At 44.0% G+C, this 25,960-nt stretch overlaps 1 protein-coding gene across 3 annotated transcripts in view; it reads right to left on the reverse strand.

Moving 5' to 3' along the window:
- Positions 1–25,960, reverse strand: part of Kazn (kazrin, periplakin interacting protein) — a 954,456-nt gene that overhangs the window by 573,134 nt on the left and 355,362 nt on the right. The window lies entirely within an intron of this gene.

Raw genomic sequence — 25,960 nt, forward strand, 5'->3', positions numbered from 1 at the left:
GAATGATTTGAACTCCCATCTCTGGAGTTAATACTGCTCTGGCAGAGGCACAGATGTCCAACCCTGCGCTCCCTCGGGTTTGTCTGATGAGGGATTTAATGGACAATGTGTCCTGGGCACTACCCTGATGGTGTTGCTGGGATCCTCCACTGCCCCGTATATTTGTGGTTGTGGGCCCCGGAGCATTGGGCCCCCCTGTCCGTTTTTTGGCAATGGAGCCTGATGCCTTTCTCCACGATATCTTGGATAAATACCTGGTCTTTGTCCGTTTTTTGATAAGGGAGTACCTTCTATGGTGGTTTGAGAACGGCATTCATTAGCCCAATGTCTCCCTCTACGGCATCGTGGGCAAATACCTGGTATTCTATTCCTTTGATACCTACTTTTGTTAAACCCTCCTCCTATGGGGCAATTCCTTTTAAAATGTCCTGTTTGTTCACAATCATAGCATGTTTTTGGCCTGGCATCTAAAGCCTGTTGTACTGCAGCTGCCAAGACTTGCCCTTGTTCATTAATATCTCTACATAATTTAATATATGTGTTTAAATCTTCATGTCTCCATGGTCTAATAACCTCTCTGCAGCAACGATTTGCTTGGTCATAAGCCAGTTGTTTTATTAATGGCATTGCTTGTTCTGTATCCCCAAAAATTTTGGCAGCCGTTTGAATTAGCCTATCTACAAAGTCAGCGTAAGGTTCATTAGCTCTCTGTATTACCTTGGATAGCTGACCTTGTAAATCTCCATGTCCTTGTAAAGTCTTCCATGCCCTAACTGCGTCTGCAGCAATTTGTGCATATATAGCAGGATCATATTCAATTTGTTGCCGTTGACCCTCATAAGGTCCTTTTCCTAACAACATATCTAGATTTCTTTGAGGGTAACCGGCTGCTGCATTTCGCCTAGCTGTCTCCGTGCAAAATTCCTCATTGGCAACCTTCCATAACAAATATTGTCCTCCATTTAGTACAGATTTACACATGCTAGCCCAATCTGCTGGCGTCATGTCCAAGTTAGTAATGGACTCGACCATGCTTACCGTGAAGGGAGCTTGTGGCCCGTAGGTTGTTACAGCCTCCTTCAACTGCTTCACTGTTTTAAAATCTAAAGCACGGTGAATTCGCTGCCCTCCTGCCTGTTCAAGTACAGGGCATGCTAATCTTTGAGGTCCTGTCTCAGGATCCCATTTATCAACTACGGGGTTTGAGGGCCACTCAGCTGTCTCCATCGGTGGGGCTGTTGGTTGAATTACGCCCTCTTGTGATAAAATGGAGTTAGTAACAGCCTCCTGTTGTGGCCTTTTTCCTAACAACCCCTTTTCCTTTAAATTTTCTTCCTCTGTCTGACTAGCTCGAGAGACCTTCTCTTTTGCTTGATCTAAAATGTCTTTCTCCATGGTCTGAACCTCTAACAATTTACTTACCATCTTTTCGGTTTGTTTTTTACTAATTTCTAATCTACTATAAAGATAACGCAACCCAATAAGATAGCACAAAACAAAACCGAAACTGAATGAAACAAAAATGGAATAAAAAATCGTTGTATCAATTTTCTCTTCCTCAGGGCCGACAAACTTCAAACCTTTAGTCAACCATTTTTTCCAGTTTGCCTGAGAAATTTCTAGGGATAGGCAGCTTGAAACAAAAACAAGATAAATCAAAACAATAACACATTGTTTTTTGAGTTGGTCACCCATTCTTTCGCTCTTCCTCAGGGCGAGCAATTTCACTTACCTCCAAGCTTCAGAAGTTCCCCGCACGGGCCACCAAATGCCACAGTCTGGCTGGGCACAAATGCCGCAGTCTGGCTGGGCACACAATCACGAGCCACCACACAGCTTGTAGATTCAAACAGCAACTCTTTATTCCCGAACTCACACCAGCCGTCTACAATCACGTTCTGGGGAAATCCACGTTCTCTCTCAAATCCACGTTCTCTGCCCAAATTCACCTCCACTGGGCTTCTATCTCCAAAATATACTGTCTGAATCCCGTGAGAACTCAAGGGGAACTCAGGCAGCAGGATACGCCCTATTCCCAGCAGGAATAATCTTAAACCTTAAACCTGGAACCTAAACTGGGAACGCCCTAAACAAGATTATCTTAAAACCGGGAACACCCTAATCTGCCTTGGTCCTTGAGCAAGGTCACTTACATTCAATGTCACTGCAACATGTCAGCAACATGGGGTACGCTGGCAAGGAAATTGTCATACCTACTTGGCTAATGGCTCCCAGCACTGCACAGCAAAGAAAACAATTAAGAGCATGAAGAGACAGCCTACAGAATGGGAAAAAAAATCTTTGCTAGCTACTCTTCTGACAGAGAATTAATATCCATAATATATAAAGAACTAAAAAAAAAATTCAACACCAAAGGGAAAAAAAATAACTTAATCAACAAATGGGCAAAATTACTGAATAGATTCTGAAAAGAAGAAGTACAAATATCCAACCACTGCATTAAAAAAAAAAAGTTCAGCATCTTTAGCCATTGCTGAAATGCTAATCAAAATGGCATTGAGATTCCATCTAACTCCAGGCAGAACGGCAATCATCAAGAATACAAATAAACAATACCCAGCAACTCAGGAGGCTGAGGCAGGAGGATCACAAGTTGGAGACTGGCCTCAGAAACCAGTGATGCCCTAAGAAATTTAGTGAGATCCTGCTCAAAATAAAATATAAAAAGGGCTGTGGATGTGACTCAGTTGTAGAGCATTGCTGGTTTCAATCCCGAGTACTGAAAAAAAATACCGAAAAATGTTGACAAGGATGTGGGGGGAATGAAACTCCCTTGTGCTGTTGGTGCGAATGCAAACTAGCACAGCCACTACGGAAATCAGTACAGAGGTTCCTCTAAAACCGAAAATAGAACTACCATATAGTCCAGCTATACCACTCCTCACTACTTAGCCAAAAGAATTAAAATCAGGCCCAGTGCAGTGGCGCATGCCTATAATCCCAGTGGCTTGGGAGTCTGAGGCAGGAGGATCATAAATTCAAAGCCAGACTCAGCAACTCAGCGAGACCCTGTCTCTAAATAAAATATGAAAAAGGGCTGGGGATATGGCTCCGTGGCTAAGCACTCCAGGTTCAATCCTCAGTACCAAAAAACCAAAACAAAACAGAACATTAAAAAAGAAGAAGAGGATTTAAAATCAGTATATTTTAGTGATAAATTCACAACCACATTTATCACAGCTCAACTCACATGAGCTAAGTTATGGAATCACCGGAGGTGTCCCTCAGTAGGTGAGTGGATCATGGTAGCATGGCATATGCACACAACGCTGTCCTATTCACCCATAAAGGAGAATGAAATTACACCATTTTCAGGAAAATAAATGGGTCTGGAGGGTATCATGTTTAGTGAAATAAGCCAGACTCGGAAAGATGAGAATCAAATATCTTCTCTGATGTGTGGGAGCTGGGGGCAGGGGGTGCATTTGAGATTAAAAAAAAAAAAACATGAAAGCCAAAATATTAATCAGTGAGACTATTAGGGTAGAGAAAGGGACTAAGGGGAGACAGAAGGGAAGGTCTTGGGTGTGGAATTGAACAGATTATGTAATATGAAAGTTCAAATAGGCCACAATGAAACCCACTATTCTGTACAATTATTTTGCACCAATAAAACAAAATAAAAATCAACAATTCCTTAGGGTATATCTCGTCTGCCAACACATCGCTCCCAGTGAGCATGTATAAAGCACTGGCTGCTCTGAGGCCTGGAGATGTGTGAACAAAACAGAGCAAAGCCTTGCCCCTCACCAAGCTCATGTTCATAGACAACTCAAGACAGACAGATCTACAGTCAACCAGGTGCTGTTGAGACAGTGAGACGGAGCAAGGGGGCCGGAGAGGCAGCAAGAGGGGATTATGACTGGATATGGGATGACGCTGAGTTACAAAGACTGCTAGGGGTGCAGAGACTGGTGGAAGAGCAAGTGCAAAACTCTGTAGTAGGAGCGTGCTCAGTGTGATTGAGCAACGGTGTCCGTCAGCTTCTTGCTGCTATAACAAAATACCTGAGAAAATCAATCTAACAGAAGAAAGGTTTTATTGTAGCTCATGGTTTCAGAGGTTTCCATCCACAGCAGCTGGCCTCATTGCTTTAGGCTTGTGATGAGGCACAGCATCATGATGGGGGTATGTGGTGGAGTGGTTTCTTACCCTATGGCAGCCAGGAAGGGGGCCAATGGGGAAGGGCCAGGGACAAGATAATCCTTCAAGGACCCACCCACAGTGAGCCACTTTCTCTAAGCGTGACCCACCTCTTACAGTTTCCACCACCTCCCTATAGAGACTCCAGCTGAAGCCACACCTTCAACTCATGACACTTTGGGGGACATTCCAGACCTGAACTATAATAGAAATGTTCAGGGGTGCCAGGTTTCTGTTCCCGCGACTAAAAGGCTCAGGGGTCACTCTAGTTAAACTGGGCTGACTGGGCTGCACGAAATAACCACACAAGAGACACAAATACCTTTTTCTTTGGGGTCACTGTGACGGCTCCTCTGACCTTAAGGGTCCGCAGAAAGAGAGAGAGTGAGAGCACCGCTGACCCCTTTTATTGAGGAGAAGCTGTTCAAATGAGGCAAGGGGTCAGATTTCAGGGGGCTGAGTATCTTCATGATGTCCACTGTCAGCAGGTTGACTGACACCTGGGTAGGCCGCACCCAAGGGCACAGTAAGAGGAGGGGACACACACAAGGCCCTTCCATGGAAGATTCTATCCTAAACAGGGCAAGGGGTTATATTACAAAGGAACAGGTGAGCACAGCTTCACCCATGGGGCTGTAGCAAGACACACCCATTTCTGTGACTGAGCGCCTCAGCACCCAGCTGGGGAGTGTAACTCAGTCACCCGTAAGGTTGGCCTCTCACACAGGGGTCCAGAGTGGCTCAGCACAGTGGGGGCAGAGAGGAAAGAGGAGATACAGGAGAAGCAGCAGGCGAGCCAGGGGAAGGATTTGGAGTTTTATTTTGCAAGAGAAGGGGAGGCACTGGAGGGTTTTCAGCAGAGGTTGACTTGATCTGAATCCATTTAGCAAAGGCCATTCTGGCACCTGTCCTGTGGACAACAGAGCACAGAGGTCAATGACGGGAGCCGGGAGATCTGTCAGGAAGCAACACGGTCACCCCAGTGGCCTGGACCAGGGCGGCAGAGGTGGAGTTGACGCCGAGTTTGGATGTGTGATATGCTCTGAGGAGCACAGAGATACTAAAATTTCCAAATGTGTTATCATATGTGTCATAAGAAGGAACGAGACACACTCTGCCTGGCTTGGAGACGTGCAGCTTGAGCACCGAGAGGGACTCAGTGCTCTCTTGCTACGATGTGGCACTGCTGCTGCTGCTGGTGAATCAGCAGGAAGACTTAGGGGAGGAAGCCAGACTTGAGCTGGTGAACTTGGAGTGAACTAGTGCAGATGTCCAGCCGCCAGCCTGACCCGAGAATCTGGACTCCACAGCAGAAGTCTGGCTTGGGGCAGAGGTTCAGGTGTCCTTGGGGGAGAGGCGGTTTTAGATAGAAGGGAGACCAGTGGGACGGAGGATGTAGATCTCCCATAACATGCTTTAGGGGGCCAGGAGGAGGGACCGGGGAAGGGAAGGGAGGGGCGCAGGGGAATGAGGTGTTTGAAGCCGGGTTGTGTGTGCTCATATGAATACGTAACAAGGAATCCCATCATTATGTAAAATTATAATGCGCTCATCATTTTTTTTTAAAAGAAAAGAATATGGAGAAAATGATCGTTTTTAAAGTTAGGAGATGGTTACATTCACCTGTGGAGTGGGTACAGATTGACAGGCATCCCCTGGACTGGAGCCTGGGGACTCCTCCACTCAAAGGTGAAGGGAATGAGATGCAGGGTGGGCGGTGTGGCTGGAGGGAAGTGAACTGTCACCTTGAGCCATGTGATGGGTGCTTCATGAAGTTGGGGTGATCAGCCCTGTTGAGGGATGCTCAACGTTCCTGTAAGAGGAACCCTGATTTGACTCACTGATCCCTGGCATTTTCTTGGAAATATTCTAAACACGGGATAAAGCAAAGCAGCAGCACATTCAGGTTGGCATTGAGTATCTGACACTGCAGCTGCCCGGTTTTAATGCTCAGTGATGGTGCCTTTTTGGTTTGGCTTTAAATTTCCATGAAGAACATTGGAGGCAGGTGGGGGGGGGTGGAATACACACAGAAGAAAAAGTTCAACTGAGCCAATGGGGGTTGGAGACAGAGACCAGGCAAAATTGTAAAATTATAAGACTTATCTCTTAGCTCTCTTTTCTCCTTCTTTCAATTATTTCCCTTCTTCCTAGAGGATTGTGTGCATAGAAGTTACTTGATAAAGACCTAATAAAGGCCACCTTCCTGGGGCACCTGTATTTCCAGGGTTACGAAAGTAATTATGTGGGTTTCTGAGCTATCTGCATAATTTTAGGCAGCCTAATGGAAATTGCACATTAATTTTCAGCGAGGTTACGCAGGTAGTTTTGATCTTTAATATCTAGTGATTGTGTTAAGAATGACACCTGCATTTGCAGCTGGAAGTCTTAGAACATTTTTAAGTAAAGAAATTGTTACACAACAAATGTGGTTTGGCTGGTAAAAATCATCTTCCAAAACATGGAGGCCTTGGGAGGAGCTTAGGGAATAGCAGAGGTGTGGCCGAGAGCGATATATCAAGGTTGTTCTCCCTTGGCAGAAACTCGGTAGGATGGAACTCCTCGTACTCTCAAAGTCGGGTAAGGCCATAAATCTAGTTTGGGCTAAAGAAATATGAGTAGAAGTGAGGCATGGCCATTTCCATGAAGAAATTCTCCAGAGCCAATGTAGCATTTGCTGTCTTCTTGTCCCCTGCAGGAGTATTGGAGCCACTTCAGCTGACAGAAGCTTCATAACTCTGAAGGCAGGAACTTCTGCTGACCCCAAAGAGGCATGTGTTGTGAGGAGGAAATAAGCATCTGTTGTCTGAAGCTAGTGCAACTTTAGGGATCCTTGTTACTGCAGCATACAGAGCCCATCCTCACTCATAGAGAGATGGGCTTCTTAGAGTGAGGGGTTTTCATAAGCCAAACCTAAAATACATGGCATTGGCTCAAAAAGTGGCATGCAGGAAGGAAGAAGTGGTTGGGGGCTGGGAAGAGGGTGATCCGTGTTCCAGAGTGGAAAACACCTGGCACATTGTCATTGGTGGTTTTGTTGGAAGACACAGTGGATGTCCCATGGACATGCTTTAGGGAACAGGCTGAAAAGAGAGTAGTGATTAGGGTGAGCAGGTTGCCGTGGACTGCATTTGGCAAGGTGTAATATGCGGTAAACTCAGAGAAAAGTTGGCCAGTTTGCAAACAGGAGAGGACATGGGAGAAGGGGGTGGCTCCTGAACTCAAGTACTTTTAAGTTTGGAAGAAGCGACTTCATCTCAACTCCAAACACTGAGGGAATCAATACAGTCTTAGAGCAACGAAGAGCAATTAAAACTCAATTTGTGGCCAGGGTGGACTAAAAGGTACGGTGTAGCCATCATCCCCATTGTTTAAAAAAAAAATACCTTTTAATGGATTAAAATGTCTCAAGTCAAGACCCGGCCAGGCTGTGGCCCAGCAAATCTTGACAATTGTGCCAAAAATCTCAAGGGAAAAGAAAACAAGGATGTGATTCTCCTACGAATGCCTGAGAGGTTCGAGGTGCAGTAGACGAAGTCGAGAGAGAGAGGGACAGAGAGAGAGAGAGAGAGAGAGAGAGAGAGGGAGAGGGAGGGAGGCGGTGAGGAAGCAGAGCGGGCAGTGAACGAGAGGGCGGGGTCTCAGGGTCAGGAAGGTGACAAGCTCAGTGTTTGGTGGCAATTTGTCACAATAGAAAATGCATTTGCTGAAACTAAAAGAGGACATGACCATTCTAGACTGAAGTGACCCTTAGCGCCCTGACTGCATTCTCACCGTGTGAGCCCAGACAGGTGCTCACCTCTAAGGAACACTTGCTCCTCACGGCCACGGCCAAGGGAAATGTTTGTCAATGAGACTCTCCCAGAGGACACAGCCAGGTTCCACCGAGGACAATGGGTGGGGGGACCCTCCCAGAACACACCACTGTGGTCTTTTCAGAAAATGTCCTCCATCTTTGGGGAGGGAAGCCTCTCAGGGCCTGTCTAGAAGTACACTGGCTTTGTCACAGCCTGGTGTCCTGCTCTCCAGATGGGGCTATCAGTTATGCCTGCCCTGTTCCTGGACTTGCTCATGTGTCCGATGTGTCAGGGTCAGCTCCTCAGCTTTTAAATTCTGGCAGAGACCACCAGGTGCCGCCCAGAGATCCTGGACCTTGAGCTTGATGTCCCCTCCTGAGAGGGACTTTCCTGAGGGCAGGGAGTATTTTGTCTGTAAGAAAGAAGGTGAACTGTGACCTTTTAGTCCACCCTGGCCACAAATGGAGTTTTAATGGCTCTTCGTTGCTCTAAGATTGTATTGATTCCGTCAGTGTTTGGAGTTGAAAAACAGACCTAGTAGGTATGGGTGCTATTCATCAGCCCCTGCACCCTCCTGTCATCTGCCAGGTGTGGCCATGTCGCTTGCTAAGGCCACGGGAAATGCAAATGGAAGTACTTAGAGAAAGTCATTCCCAGCTGGTGTGGGATCCCTTGGGTGCCACTCCAGATGGTGAAGGCTCCTTTTGTCTTGGTTCCTGGGTAGGAGGTAAGAAAAGGTTGAAACTGAGATAGCGTGAGAAATGATCTGTTTTTAGAAGTCATGAGATAGGGGATCATTTATTACCGTAGCACAATAAAGCATTCTGTTACAAGGAGTCTTTCCTCTAGATCAGAGTTTGGGAACACCTGGTTTTGATGTCACCTCCCTGTCCCTTGCAGTTGAGGAGGTACACAGAATGATTAGGAGGGGGTGAAACTCACTCGGGGGACCTTTGTCAGCCTGTGGGAGCAAGGTTTAGTCCTGGTCTTTGAGTAGAACTTCGTTACAGATTCCGGACCACGTTCTGTGGGCGAACACACCTGGCTAGAGAAGGTCCTCTCCTCATTCTACGCTGTTTTCGGACCAGGAGCTTCTGACAGCAGCTCACAGCGCAGAGCACATGGCAGGTAACATGAGTCTTAACAGTCTCGTTTGCCTATGGAGCCCTTAGAGTGGACAGAATGTGAACGGTCCAGTCCAGAAGAGGACCTGCCTTGGAAGGGTGCGTTCTAGAATGTGCAGAAAGGAGCCCAGCAAGAGTCAGCTTCTCAAGGGCCGCCCTGGCTGGGAACTCCTTCTTGGGAATCCCACGGCCACCTTATTTCTAGGTCTATAACTTCTGAGTGTTGGATTGTGGCAGGAGGCGTTCATTCATAGGGAATCTGTTCTCTTTAATGAGTTGTAATCACTGAATTTGGACTTTATGATTAATCCTAGAAAAATCTAGCCCCACCACCTGCCGTTTGAAATTCCTGGCAAGTTCGGAGTGAAGCTCTCTGGGGATCCATGGTAATAGGGAGTGAATGATGCTTTTATAGTACACAATGATCATTTTCTGATCAAATAAATGCAAATAACTTTGACTGTGCAGCTGGCTAGAACTGCCTGGTGAGCCAGGAACAAAATGATAAATACCAAGTTCTGTTACTGTCTTTTACTTCCTGGGTAATCAGATCTAGGTTTAGGCTTCAAAAATGCTGCCTGTCCCCCTGGAATTAAATATCCTCTATGCTCCACTTTTAAATGAGAGCTGCCCAGCAATTAATAGTGTTTTATAACCCAAAGACTCCCACTTGAATCAAAAGGAGACTGGGCCAAGTCACTTCTGAGAACAGATAAAAATCTCTCTGTTTTCCTTGCTTGGGCTATTCTCAATACAAAATGTTCTGGTTGGCTTTGACTTTGAGATGGATTTTTTTTTTTTTTTAAAGACAGCAACTCAGCATTTCCTTTGATTGTCTGCCTACACCTCGATCAATGCGTCTTCTTCACCTTGACCAACCAAATTTTTAAAGCCATGATGAACGCATCGGAGAACCTGAAGGCGCATCATCAGGCGCATCACGGTGGACGTTTGCCACTGGGGCAGCAGGAGAGGCCCCTTTCTTGTGACTTGGTTAAAATTTCAGAGAACAGTTTTTGAAAGCAAATTTCCTTTCAAATAGCTTAAAGATAAAGCGAAAACACTGACAACACTCTTGCTAATTAAAACCAGCCTTGTATTTTAAATAATAATGCCGCAGACTGAGAAAGGACTTTAGATTTCTCATCCTTTCATTTGGAAGCCTCAGAAGCCAGGTCTACAGAACAGAGAGTGGCTGGACCCAAAGTTGAAAGCATTGTGTTTTGATAATGGCCCAGGGCTGCGCAGTTGAAGGCTTTATGATTCAAAGCAGGTTGTATGGAGGCTAATGGAAAGCCTGCTGCCTGTTGAGTGTTTTTCCAACAACAAAAAAGTTACCACATTTAAATGCAAATGACAGAGGACAGTGGCAGGTAACTACCTGTAAACATTCAGTCACGGCTGCTTTTCGGTGTTTCAGCAGGGAAAGATTTTATGGCTGAAATTCCCTTTCAGGGTTCTGATTTGGTAGGATGCAGGATGCTGTCATCTCGGGGGTTCCAGTAGCAGATGGTGGAACCTTGGAACAGGGGAAGGTCCCCAGGTGTCTGGAGCCGGGGAGAACTAGTCTGTGCTCATTTGGAAGCAGTTAGAAGACTAAAGTCAGAGAAGAGAATAAATCCCCATTTATCTCCAGGGTGGTGGCTCTGAAGTGTATTTGTGTATAAGAACCTACTAAGATCCTAAATAAGGTCAATTATAGACATAATTCCAGCTGGTTTGGGTGGCACACGCCTGTGATACTAGCAACTCAGGAGGCTGAGGCAGGAGGATCTCAAGTTTGAGGCCAGCCTTAGCAATTTAGTAAAAACCTGTCTCAAAATTAAAAATAAATAAATAAATAAGAAAGATTGGGATGTGGCTCACTGGTAGAGTACTGGTCTGTCATGTGTGAGGCCCTGGGTTCCATCCCCAGCACCACTTCTTATTCCTCAGACATTTTGAAATAAATCCAAGAAAATGTCCTTCTTTTCCCCTGCTCCAATTTGGTAGAGCACTGCGGAAGAAATCCTGTCTCCATGTCACCCTTCCCCTTCCTCATTTGATCGAAGGTTTGAGAAGTTTGAGACATGTGGGGGTGGGTTCCCAAAGACTAGTACTGTGGCTTGAGTCCTAACTCTGCCTTTCGCATCCTGTAACCTCAATTTCCTTAAAACAGGCCTTATAAAAGGATAACTGTAACGTGCTTAGCACCAGGACTGATAAATAATAAACATTTCATAATCAATAGTTATTCTTCTTTTAGGACCTTAATCAAAACAACAGTGATAATAACTGGTCGAATCTATATATAAGATTACAATTGAAACAAATTATTCATGGGTCAGGATTAGGGATCAAATAATCCGACTGGGCTCTGCGGAGATGTGTATTCTCTAGAGGTCTTCTGCGTCCAATCAGAACAGAAAAACAGGATGCCGATTTGCCCTCTTGCATTTAATAACTGGAAAATTAAGTAAAACATATAAAACAAGAGTTTTCAGACATTGGACAACAGGCAGATCAGATCTGGGATTCCAGAGAGGAAAAGCAAATCAGAGGAGCCCAATGATCACCCTGACTTGATGCCCAGCAGGGCTCTGCAGCAGGTGGAGGAGGGAGGAAGGCCCCAGTGGAGTTCACCAGGGACTCACGGAGGTGAAGAGAGAGAAACAGGGGTTCAGCATCTGAGGGCTGAGTTCTGGGGGCGTGGAGCTTTGTAGGAAAAGAGCTTTGGAAATCTGCATCAGCCCCCCACCCCCGGAGTCTTTGCTGAAGACAGAGACCTGCACATGAAAAATAAACCTCCATGACAGGCCAGGACCCACCAGAGAGCAGGGAGCTTGGGAACTGCCTGATGCCAGCCAGTTACAGTGTGGTTCAGTGGCTGGGTAATCAGCTGGCAGTGTGCAGCAAAGGCAAACTGTAGAGTGTCACGAGCAGCTTCTCAGCCTTGTCTGGTTACCAGGAGTTCCCTTCCGGATATCTGCACTGGACCCCGGACCGCGACGTACGCGAACACCAAGCACGAACTCGATTGCCTTTTGAAATGCTGGTTTATTCGCACACCACACAAAGCAATACACGAGGTGGCTGGCTCACACTGCACGATCTTACTCTCAGGCGATGAGAGTTGATTGTGAGCAAATACATGGAGTTTCCCTCGCGCTTATATACTCTATATGTTTACAACAAACTTGTTTGTGTCTAACTTATCTAACATAAGCACACTACCTAGTTACATCATCAACTTATCTAACATGGGCATACTATCTAGTCATCCTATAACCAAAAACATGTTTACAACTAAAAAGTCACTTAGTCACTGCAAAGTCCAAAATAAGTCCAAAACAAGTCCTTTTGCTGATTCATGTTGTTTGTTCATCCTTGATGTTTACTCCTGTCATAGAGCCACTCTGACAATCCTAAAAACAAACCAGGCCCGGTGGCGCACTCCTGGAATCCCAGCGGCTCTGGAGGCTGAGACAGGAGGATCACGAGTTCAAAGCCAGCCTCAGCAATGGCGAGGTGTTAAGCAACTCAGTGAGACCCTGTCTCTAAATAAAATACAAAACAGGGCTGGGGATGTGGCTCAGTGGTCAAGTGCCCCTGAGTTCAATCCCTGGCACCCTCTTCCCCCAAAAAAACCTTAAAAGCCAGCCTGCGTGGACAAAAGTCACTGGTAAGCTAACTATCCCCTGCCCCTCATCCCAGAATAGAGCCCAACTCTCTCTAAAGGAAGGCAACAAAATCTAAATCCTAATTGTACAATACAGGATGTCCAACATCCATTTTAAAAAGTCACCTGACGGCCAAGAAACAAGAAAACAGAACCCCATGACCAGCAAAAAAAAAAAAAAAAAAAAAAAAAAAAAGTAAATGATTACTAAAAATCAACAGAGGAGGTTTAAAAAGTTACTTTAATTACTTTCAAATATTTAAAGGAAAACCTGAACATTATGAGAAAGCAAAGCTTTATTATAAAGTAGGAGCAGAATTTCTAGAGACAGAAAGTAAAGTAGCTGAAATTAAAATTCACTGGATGTGAGTGAACCTATCACATTAAACACTGAGAAAAAGTGAACTTGAAGAGGAAACTGTAAAGTCTATTCAAAATGAAGAGCAGAAGAAGAAAAGAAGAGAATCTCATTGGTCAGGCAGGAGATCTAGCAGTCGAATGTACACACCCTGCAGTTTAAGAAAAAGGAAAAATATTAAAACAACAGAGCCAAAAAGTTTCCAAATTTGAAAAAAACACTTGTAAAGTCCAGGAAATTCAATGGATGTCACAGAGAATAAACAGTATAGCTATAACAAGGAACATTGTAATCAAACGATTGGAAATCAGTACCAAAGGAGAAAACCTCACCTACGGAAGAGGAAAAACCCATACATTAAGTTCAGAGGAATAAAGATAAATACGATAAGAATCTCCTTGTCAAAAACTATGTGACCCAGAAGAAAATGGAATGACATTTTTTAAGTGGCTGAAAGAAAAATAAATGGCTCACACAGAGTTCTAGAGCCAGCAAAATGAAGGTAATGTAAAGATTTCAGACGTAAAAAAGTTGAGAGAAGTTGCCCCCAAAAGACTTGTATGACGAGAGACATTAGAAGAAATCCTCGAGCGGAAGGATCTTTACCCATGAATAAGGAACACAGGGAGGGATACCCAGGCAGGTAAATAGAAAATAAATCATTTTTTATTTTAAAATTCTTTTAAAAGGCAGTTACGTTTCAAGCAAAAACAATTCCAAGGCATCAGGAGGTATACAATATATGCAGAACTAGAATCTTTGATCACAAGAGCACAAAAGATGGGGAAAGTGATCAAGTATTTTGTTGTGAGGGTCTCATGCTGCACATGAGGTGACAATGTGCCATTTGAAGTGAGGCTGTGATCATCGAAAGATGCCTATTGCAAACCGCAGAGTAACGCTCCAAAACCTTTGTACAACCAACATATGGGAATGAAGGGAAAAAATGGAACCTTTGAAAATACTCAAATGATCCCAAAGAAGGGTGGGGAGCAAAGAGATGAGACACATAAAAAATACACAGTAAGATGCTAGAGTTAAGCCTACACATATGATAAACACTTCAAATGTAAGTGAACTAGATACTATAACTAAATGGCAGAGACTGTCAGGATAGAGGTCCCCCCACCCAAAGCAAGGTCCACCTATATGTCATGTACAAGTCCTACTTTAAACGTGAAGCCACAACAAGTTAAAAGTCAAAGGCAGAACATCATACTGAAGCAAGGAAAAAGTGACAGCATTTCCTCTAAAATCAGGAACAAGAAAAGGACGTCCCCTCTTACCACTCCTGCTCAGTATAGTTTAGAAACTCTAACCAGAGCAGTCAGGCAAGAGATGGAAAGTAAAAGATGCAAACAGGAAAAGAGAAGTTGAATTCTCTGTTTGCTGACGACATAATCCTATATCTAGAAGACATGACAAAGACTCCTAGAGTTAACTGATAAACAAATTCAGTAAAAAAACAGGATACAAGATCAACATTCATAAGTCAATAGCTTCCCTACATTTTAATAATGAATCTGCTGAGAAAGAAATCAGGAAAACTACCCTGTTAACTGTAACCTTAAAAATGAATAAAATAAAATACTTGGGAATAAATGTAACCAAGTAGGTGAAAGATCTCTACAGTGAACACCAAAGAAAGAAATTGAAGAAGACCTTAGAAGATGGAAAGACCACCCACGTTCTTGGATAAGCAGAATTAATATTGTCAAAATGGCGACACTATCAAAAACGACCTATAGATTCAATGCAATCCTCATCAAAACACCAGTGACATCTTAATAAAACTGTAAAATTCATCCAGAAGAATAGAAGACCCAGAATAGCCAAAGCAAATCTGAGCAAGAAGAGAGAGGCTGGAAACATCACCATAACTGACCTCAAGCTATACTACAGAGCTACAGTAACAAAACCAGCATGGTATTGGCATCAGAATAAACATAACCATAAATGGAATTGAATACAAGACACAGAGACAAACCCACATAGTTACAGTCATCTGATACCTGATAAAGGTGCTAAGATATATATTGGAGAAAAGAGAATATTTTTAACAAATGGTGCTGGGAAAACTGAATATCCCTATGTAGAAAATTGAAACTAAGTGTCACATCTGGATCAAATACTTAGGAATTAGACCAGAAACTTTGTAAACTGTCACATCTGGATCAAACATTTAGGAATTAGACCAGAAACTGTGTAAATTAAGTGTCACATCTGGTCAAGACTCCAATATGTTGGTACAGACACTGACCTCCTTAACAAGACCCCTAAAGTTTAAGAAATGAAAACCAAGAATCAATAAGTGAGATGGAATCAAATTTACAAGTTTCTTCACAGCAAAGGAAATGATTAAGAGCATAAAGAGCCTACAGAATGGGAAAAAAATCTTTGCCTGCTACTCCTCTGACAGGGAATGAATATCCATGAATATCCAGAATATATAAAGAACTAAAAAAAGGAACTTAACACACACACACACACACAAAAATAAATAACCCAATCAATAAACAGGCAGAAAGAACTAAACAGACATTTCTCAAAAGAAATACAAGGGGACAACAAATATATGAAAAAATGTTCAACATCCCTGGAAATCGGAGAAATGCAAATCAAAAGTACATTGAGATTCCATCTTCCTCCACTAGAACAGCAGCCATCAAGAATACAAACAATAATAAATGCTGGTCAGGATGTGGGGGAAAGGTACACTCATACATTGTTGGTGGGACTGCGAATTAGTACAACCACTTTGGAAATCAGTCTGGAGATCCTTCCAAAGATTAGAAATAGAATCACCATATGACCCAGCTATCCCACTCCGCAGCATTTTTCCAAAAAAAATCTAAGATCCTCATACTATAGTGAGACAGGCACATCAATGTGTATAGCAGCACAATTCACAATAGAAAGTTGTGAAGCCGGTCTAGGTGCCCATGAACAGATGGATGGATTTTGAAAACATGATATGTCTATATTCATATTTTTATCTATAAATAAACATACACACACAAATAGTTTTACTCAGACATAAAGAAGAATAAAATTATGGCATCTGTGTGTAAATGGACGGAACTAGAGACCATCATGCTAAATGCAACAAGACGCTCAGAAGGTCAAGGGTCAAGGGTCAAAGGTCTTCTCTCCTATGTGGAAGTTAGAGCAAAGTAAGGGGGAAAAGAGGAGTTGGATCTCACGGAAAACAGAGGGTGGATCAGTGGAGCAGAGGAAGGAGATGGAGGCGGAGGGTGGAGGGACGGGGAAGGGAGTGATCACAGCATGAATCTGACAGAATCACACCGTGTACATGTATGAACAGACCACGGTGGATTCCACCTCTACGTGTCTCTATGAAGCCCCAATTTAAACAACAATAAATAAAGGAAGACCAGTGGAGGGAGGGAAGTAGGGGGAGGGAGGAGGAGAGAGAACAGAGGAGCAAATTACCTTCCATGCACGTGTGATTATGTCAAGATGAACCCCAACACTGTGCATAACTATAAAGCACAAATAGAAGCAGTTTTAAAAACTTGAAGGCAGGGAAATGTTGTGCTAGGTGAGCAATTAATCATAAGGGAGTCGAAGCGGCTCTGTTGACACCAACACAATAGACTTCAGAAGCAGGAATGTCAACAGGGACAAGGAGGACTCTCACAGGGACCCATCCATCAAGAAGCCACAACAATCCTAAGTAACGGAGCTTCCAAACAAAGCTAAGAGATGCAAGAAGAAAGCCATGAGCCCATACAGACTGCAACCTTCCAGCATCTTCCCTCGAAATCAATAGAAGAAGCAGACAGAAAAATCAGTAAATATACAGAAAACACCATCAGCACTTCTCACCAATCTGACCCCAGTGACATTCAGAGACTACTCTGATGGACAACAGAGATTCATTCATTTCAAGCACATGTATAACCTTCACCAGGATGATATGTGGTGGGGCCCCAAACAAGCCTCCCAATAAATTGAAACAGGTTTAAAATCGTTCAGACTGATTTTTTTTTTATTTTTTCATTTTTTTTTCAGCATCATAGAATTAAACTAGAAACCAACAATAGAAAATGTCTGGAAAATCCCCCAGATCATTGGAAATCAAACAACACACTTCTAAATAATCCATGAGTCGAGAAACAAATCACATGAGAAATTAGAAAATATCTTGATCTAAGTAAAAATAAAAAACAACATAAAATTTAGAGGCTTATAGCTTTTAACGTGGTAAAGTAAAATAAAGATTTAAACTCGATGATCTAAGTGTCCCCTTAAGAATCTTGATAGAGCCAGGCATGGTGGCACATGCCTGTGATCCCAGTGGTTAGGGAAGCTGAGACAGGAGGATAGTGAGGAGCTAAGCCACTCAGTGAGACCCTGTCTCTAAATAAAGCACAAAATAGGGCTGGGGATGGGGCTCAGTGGTCGAGTGCCCCTGGGTTCAATCCCCTCTACATGCCCCCCCCACCAAAAAAAAAAATAAGTTTGATAAAGAAGAGCAAATTAAACCCAGGATGCATAGAAGAAAAATCATAAAGATAGCAACAGACATCAATAACATAGAAAATCGGCAAATAGAGAAGAAGCAATTAAACCCAAGTTTAAAAAAATCAACAAAATTCATAAACCATTAGCGAGATTGATCAAGAAGCAAAATAGGAGACACAGATGCAAAGAATCTAGAGATTCTAGAGGCTTTAAAAGGATGTTAAGGAAACGTTGTGAATAACTTCCTGACAGTACATTCAGTAATTTAATTGAAACAGACCAATTCCTTGAAAGACACAAAGAAACAAAGTGAAGCCCAGAAACAGAAGATAAAGAACTGTTACAGCTGAACAAATAAAAGCAGGCAACATATCTAAACAGACACTTCACCCAAGAAGGTATACCCATGTCTAGAGAGCATGGGCAAAGATGCTCAGGCCTCCAAGTAATTCAGACGGAAACCGCAGACACCACTATCTGTACAGATAACTAAAATTTAGAGACCCGTCATGTGAAATTCCATGAGGATGTAGATCTACTGGAAGGTCCACACATCGCTGGTGAAAATGTAAAAAAGAGTGAGACTACCTTGGGCAGAAACTAGGCAGCTGCTTTGACACTTGCCATCAGACCCACGACTTGACTTGTGCAACATAACCCCCAAATATATGCACACAAAGACTTGGGATGAATGGGCGTAGAATCCTCATTCATAGAAAGCCCCCAACTAGACTCAACTCTTAACATTCATCACTATGGAAATCAATGCAGCACACACCAAAGTACACATGCAAAAACAGGGAAACAGCTCAGAACGTGCTAAGCCAAAGACTCCAGATACAGAGGTCACACACTCTGATTCCACTTGCAGGAAATTCTGGCACAGAAAAATCTAGACTATGGGGCTAGAATGCAGATCAATGTTTGGCTGGGCTTGGGGACTGAATATAAACTAGAAAGGCCACGAGAGCTATGTTCAGATAATATCAATGTTTCTCATCTTGACTGTAGTAGCAGCCATACAGGTATTTCTAAAACCCCTCAAATATGTATATGTTATGTGCATTGGATCTGTTATATGCAATTGTTATTTGCGATAACAATAAAGTTGATTGACAAATGAGTTCTAGGACACCATCTGCCCGCTGTTTGGTTCTGCCTGCATTTCTGTTCCCAATGCTTACCTGCCAGGCACTGAGCTCCTGGGGAGCAGTGGTTAATGAGACAGATGAGAAACTTGCCCTCAGGTGATTTCATTGTGGTTGGAGAGATAGATGCAGAACAAGTTCGTGAAATTAAAAAAATGATTGTCACACAGGAATCAGTACAGTATGTTCATAACAACCTTATTCATAATGGTCAAAAAGTGTGGGGTACCCACAGTGGCCCTTCAACTCGTAAATGGATGAACAGAACATGGCAAATTCATACAATGGTGTGTTTCAACTGCAGTAGGGAGTGAAATTCTGAACTAGGCTGTAGCATCAATGAACTTGAAGACATCACGATGAGCGGAAGGTGCCAGATAACAAGGTCTCCTGCTGCATGATCCATCTTATGTAAAATGTGCAGAATTGTATCCATAGATACAGAAAGTAGCTTACTGTTTTCCAGGGAAGGAAGAATCGGGAGTGGCTGGAACTGGGGATCAGATTTATTTCCAGGTGATGACAATGTTCTGGAATTAGATGATGATTATTATTCCTGACCTTGTGACTATATATCACCCCTCGGTATCCTTGGGGGTGATGACTCCATGCCTCTCCACAGACACCAAAATCCAAGGATGCTCAAATCCCTCCTATAGAATAGTATGATGTTTGTATATAATCCACTGGTATACATTAAATCATCTCTGGATTTCATGAAATACCTAGTACAATGTTCATGCTATGTAGAGAGTTGTTACACTACATGGTTGCGGTAATGATGACAAGAAAAGTCTGTACATGCAGATGCAATCCCATATATATATATAGTGTTACTGGGGATTGAACTCAATGGCTTTCCACCATGGGGCCATATCCCCAGCCCTATTTTGTATTTTATTGAGAGACAGGGTCTCCCTGAGTTGTTTAGCGCCTCACCATTGGAGGTTGGCTTTGAACTCACCATCCTCCTGTCTCAGACTCCCGAGTCACTGGGATCCCCAAATATATTTGATCTGCAGTTGTTTCATTCTGCAGATGCAGAGGGATAACTGTAGAAGAAACCACTGAATTGTACACTTTAAATGAGTGAATTTTATGGTAAGTGAATTATATCATAATTCAAGTTTTAATTAAAAAAAATAAGAAAAGGAATTCAAGAATGATAAGTCCTTATAAAATGTGTATAGAGAAGAATGGGAACCACTCACCTGGTTAGGGAGAACAGGAGAAGCTACTGAAGTGGAGCTGTGAGCTCCATCAGGTGCCAAGAAGACCTACAAGCACCAGGTGTAGTGTCCTGTCTACACCTGAGAACCCACAAGATTCCCACGGTACCAGCGTGCGTGGTGGATGCCAGGATGAGGGACGGGGAAGTCGATACAGATGAGCAAGGTCAGAGCAAGCACGGCAGAGTAATAGAGTCTGGATAATGTTTCTTTTCATTTACTCGAATGAAAAATGATTTGGGTAAATACATTGTGGAAATGTGGTGGTTTGAAATGTGATCAGCTCTTTCTACTGAAAGCTATTGTAGAAATTACAAACAACTTCAGTGACCACAAATGACCACAGTAGATGGCACAGGTTCCACCCAAAGAGAACGCCCGAGAGCTTGCTCCCCTTTCCTATAAGGTGGCAATTTCTGGGTGGCACAGGTACGGTCACACGTGGCTCACAGCCTGTGCAAAACCAACAGAAGAAATTCACACGTACAGGGTGGAAGGAAGTAGCCTATGGGAGTGAAAAAACCTTTATCCAAGGCTTCATTTTCATATCTGCAGCTAATATGGCAGAGCAAATGGCCTTTTCTGAGACTAACTTCCCAGGTACCCACTGCCCGTAATTCGCCACTGATTAGAACTAAGCAATTATCACTGTAATTCGTCTTTATCGGCCTCATTTTCCACTTGAAGCAACCAAGCTATCATTTTTTTTTCCCCAGGCCTATGATTCCCAACCATTTTGGAATTCAGACCCTAGTCATTATTTATTTCCTTTCATAATATGTGTCCATCCCAAGTGGTAGATCTCATGTGTCTTTGGCATGAGTTAAAATTAAACTCGATTTTGGAAAATTACTTCAATTAGTCAATGCACCTTACCAAAGGGGTGACCTCATGGGGCCATGATGATTCGGATTAGAAATTCCTCTTACATGTTTAAGACTCCACAGATGGAACTCAAGACTAGATTAAGCTCTCTAATTTTATACTCCAAGAGACCTTGGCCAAGAACAGAAGTGGCTTCCACAGCAGCTCCAAGTGATTTTAAGGAGGAAAAGGACAGGGATTCCTTCCTCCCGGTGTGCCACAGATGGGGAAGTAAAGAGAGCAATTCGGAGGACAGACTGAAGGAGCGAAGTCAGACAGAGGGAGCACTTCACATGCCATCCCAGGCAAAAGCAATATGTGGCGTTAGATGTCAGGAGAGGAGTTTTCTTTAGGTCAGCGAGGTGCAGGGATTGGGAGATACAGAGCATGGTTCTGGGGGTGCTGGTCATTTTCTGTCTCTTGATTGCACTGATTAACGGATGGATGCATACACTGCTGTGCTTGCTTGGTGCGAATTCCTCAAGCTGTGCAATTGGGACTTGAGCACTTCTCTCTATAGGCTGCATTAGTCATTCAATGCTGCACAACAAATAATCCCCCAGTGTGGTCCTTGGAGACAACATTATTCTTCTTGTGGTTTTGGCAGGTCAGGAATACAGGCAGGACTTCACTGGGTCCTCTGTCTCAGGGTTTCTTACATAAAGAGGTTCAAGGGCTGCAGGGTTATCTCAAAGTTCAATGGAGAAAGGAGCCACTTGCGAGTGAGCTCGTGTGGTTGTGGGCAGGTGTTGGGCAGGCCCCAAAGGGTTGCAGTTAGACGCTCTTGCCCAGACTTCCAGCAGGCTGTTTTTAGTACGTACCAAGGTCATGAACACCCTGACTCAGCATCTCTACTCAAGGTCATAAACACTTGCTTGTGGGCATGCATCCATTTATGTAACCTGTTGGCATGTGCCCTCTTTGACTGGCCTGCATATAAAAAAGGCCTATGGACCTGGCTGGGGCTAGGCCTGGAGCTGGAGGCTGCTGCTGAACCTGAATAAAGAATGTCCCAACTGTGTCTTGAATTTTCTTCCACCTGCTGGGATCCTAAATCTGTTTCCCAGGGTCTGATCATCATTTGTTGTGTTCTACTTGTTAGAAGCAAGTCGCTGGATCTTCTCCAAACCCCAAAAGAGGGGATTACACAAGGCATGGACACCAGGAGGAAGGAATCCCTGGGAGCCACTGAGGAGGCCACACACTCTACAGACTGCACTGTAATAAAAACACTGATTGATTACGAAACAATGAGTACAGGCCCAGACTTGAGTTTAAATCCTGCTTCTCCTGCCAGCTAAGAGATCTCTCGAGACAGTAAACTGCCTTAAATCTCTGTCTTAACTTACTAGATGGAGGTAGTATCATCACCTTCTTCTAGAAGTATCTACTCAGGGAAAGCAGGAAGTGTCTGAAAAGCCCCAGGACAGGACCCACTCCTGAGGAAATATGCTGCATTAAGGGTCATTATCGTCATTGAAAGGTATTCCAAGGTATTTTTTTATTTCAAGGAGGAGGAAACAGCACCCCACATCACACATTTGGAGGCAGCAGGGACCCCAGGGTTAGGGAACTTGTCGAATGCCGCATGGTGGAGCCTGGTTCTGCTGACCCAAGGTCATTTCTTCTTCCTGCTTCCTTATTGCAGCCTCTGATGGTTTCCTTCTTATTTCTGTCCTCTCTAGTTTTTTCCTCCACACTGTTAGACAAACTCTCCTTCCATCTTTCTTCTCCTGATACTCTCTATCGAAAGATGCCCAACCAATTTCCCATGGTGAGCATCTTCTTCCCAGACTACAGAGGGCCTTGAATTTGGTTCTGTCTCAGTGCTTGCCTTCCTGAAGTTTGTGACAAACTCCTGCCCCAGGCATCAGAAGCTCACTATCCATAATACAGTCACAGTCCACCTCCCCACATTTGTATTGACTTGCCCCTTTGCTAGAATGTTATTATTCCCTTTATCTCTTTAGATCCATCCATCCTCCTATTTATCCATCCACCCATCGTTTACTCATCTGTCCAACCATCTAGGTATCCATCCCTCCAATATTCATCAGCCTGTTTCTGGGTGCTTTCAGCCTTTCCTGTGCTAAGGATCAGAACCAATGCAAGAATCAGGCCTGGCTTGTGTCCCCGAGTCCAGCCATCTCTTAATTAGAACACAGCGTGTGGAACTCTGCAGAAGAGAGTTGACACCCTGCCAGTGGCTCAGTTCTGACCTCCATGATGCCTTCCTGTTATCCCACCATGCCAACGCATCTCGTCTAATCTCCTACAGCCCTGGAGCTCCTTATCAATTTAATGGCTCAATGTAGAAAACTGCCTTCAATGTGGTTATAAAACAAGGAGGTTTGAAAGGTTTTACTGGGAACTTATTGTAAGCATAATAGACATCATCTTGGTGAATGATCCCAACAACTCGGCAAAGGGATTTTTATCATGCCATTGTACTAGAAACTAAGACTCAAGAGGGTCAAGTTAAGTGTCTCCCAGCTAAGACTCAAACTCAGGTGTATCTGACTGCCAAGTCCTCCTTTACAGTCCTCCCTTTCCCTTATGGTCCAGCAGAAAGGGCCAGTCCTGCAACCCAAGGACGAGAATAGCAACTAATCTTTAATTTCCACAAAGGACTTTCACATCTGCTACCTCCAGTACTTTCTGAGTGACATGAGGACCCCGAGGTTTCAAGAAGGTCATTCCATTGGCAAAACAAAAACCCACATGGACCTGTCCCCAAGCGTTTAAAAGGCCATTCCTTGTCACCAAACCACCATAGCTCCTCATTCTAGGTTTCCTTTCATGATGGGTTTCTCCAAATAGTCGGCTACACCATCAGGGGTGTGACCATTTCACTCCAAACAGAGCATCTGAAGCCTCCTTTGGAAAGGAACGGGGCCTTCAGGACTTCCACAACAACATCCCCGCTTCCTCGGGAATTCTCAAAGGTGGCACTGAGCAGATGTGTTTGCCGAGCCTCTGACTGCAAGCACAGACACAAGCTCTGCATAGAAACTGCGAGTAAACTTCACAACCGGGGGACATAAAGATCTTTTATTTGCAGAAGCAGGAGATTGTAATTTGAATGTGTGAAATTGCCAATCGTCTGGTAAATACGTCGGCCCACCAGCAGCCTTAAAAGGGAATTGAAACCGTTTTAAAACTCAGTGAGGTGGGCAATACGGACGGGGTGTGCTTTCCGTAGAACCAATGGGGAGATTTATGCTGGATGCAAAATACTCTTTAATGTCATTGAGTGCCAGAATGGGCCGTTAGAAGGTGGGAGATGCCTTCTAAGTACCAGGGTCCTGCTGGGAGTTATCTAGTCTGCTCAAAGCCCTATGGTGGCTCCGTATTGCCTATGGGAAGAAATCCATTTGCTCTGTCTGACATTTCCTACTCGGGAGCAAGTTCCGTCCCCCATGCCTTTCCTCTCTGTATTCATGCTGTGGAGAGATCCCAAGGGGCCACTACTTCCCTGGACATGGGCTCCATCTTCTCCTCTTGTTTCTTCTCCTACTGTTCCACCTACGGCATCTGCCTTCCTACTGCCACCAGGACTCATCCTCACTCCCATCTTCCTCACCTCTGTCCACTCCAACCCAAGCCAGTCTCACTGGCAAGTCCTGATGGCTCGGCCTCCAAAATCATAACTGTCCCCGTGCTGTTCTCCCCCTTGTCTGAGACCATCAGCTCCTGCCAGACGACTGTCACTGCTTCCTCCCGGGTATTCCTGCTTGGACCTGGCCCACATCACGGGCAGAAAAAATTTTTATCTTTTCAAAATGTAAATCAATGAACACTGCCCCTGTGCTGACCGCCCTTTGGTGGATTCCTGTGGCACTTAGGATCCAATCCACATTCCTTCATGTGGCCTCCAAGGCCCCCGAATCTGCTCCTGGCCACTGCTTTGACCTCACCCCTTCCACCGTCTCCCTCTGGCCACTTTCTCTGCACACTGAGGTCCTCTGCGGTGGTGAGTTGAGAACAGATCCAAACCTTACACACCTGATTTACATCCAGGTCCTAAAAGTGCCCAGTCCAGTGGCTTCTGCCTACTAAATATAAGTCAGTCCTTATCAATCGATAGATAATCCTGGAGTTCTGGACACGTGGATGGCACCTGACAAGACTCTAACCACCATTTGCTTCCTGTGCATTTAAAAGAAGAAAGAATTCCTTGCTTTAGCCTGGATCCTCATTGTGGTTCCAAGGTTCCTGAAATTTTCAAGGAGCTGCCATTTGGAAAAGTAAATATCTACATCAGGTGACCTACAGGTGGCATTGCTAGGGGATAAATGGGGAGACATAATTAGCAATGAGCCTCTGCACATTTGACTGGGCCAAAAATATCAGTCTGCCAATTTTTCATTAATTCTTGCTAAATGCATTCGAGCCCTTCAAGGGCAGCATGTGTTGGATGAAACAGCCTCCAAATCTAATAACAATTTGTTCATCTTTAGACCTGAACCCCCAGAGATAATCCAACAAACTGGGAAACCGTACAAAACAGGCGAACGGACAATGGGCACCATTGATCTGTAAACTTACTGATAACCCCAGTCAATGCTTAGTGGGGCTTAGAGGCATTGGGCTCCCATCATCCACAGGAATTTGTTCACTCAGTTATCAGAAATCCCAATGGGTGGGTGCTCCATTATTTCCACTTTTCAGGCAAGTAAACTAAGATTGGGTGAGTTGCCCAGGGCCATACACAGATGGCACTTGGAAGATCCAGCATTTAAGACCAAGTGTAGTCATGCACTGCCTAACGAGGTTTCATTTAACAACTGTCCACATACACAATGGTGTAGACCACACAATGGTGTGGTCCCTTAAGTTTATAATGGAGCTGGAGAATCCCTAGCATCTAGTGACATTGCATTCGGTGACGTCAGAGCACAACACATTGCTCATGCTTGCACCGATGTATATACAAACGCACTGCATCACCAGTCCTGTAAAAGTATGGCACATACGATTGTGTATGTACATCATACTTGAGAACAGTAATACATGTCTGTTACTGGACTGTGTATTCACTATATTTTAAATAATTATTTTAGTGTGTAATTCTATTTACATATAAAAGTTTTTCTGTGAAATGCTACACTCTGTCCTGCCTGCAGCAGC

The sequence above is a fragment of the Marmota monax genome, unplaced genomic scaffold (assembly GCF_021218885.2).
Source record: "Marmota monax isolate L192 unplaced genomic scaffold, Marmota_monax_Labrador192_F-V1.1 WCK01_AAM20220418_F8-fsc00008, whole genome shotgun sequence".
NCBI classification, from domain to species: domain Eukaryota; kingdom Metazoa; phylum Chordata; class Mammalia; order Rodentia; family Sciuridae; genus Marmota; species Marmota monax.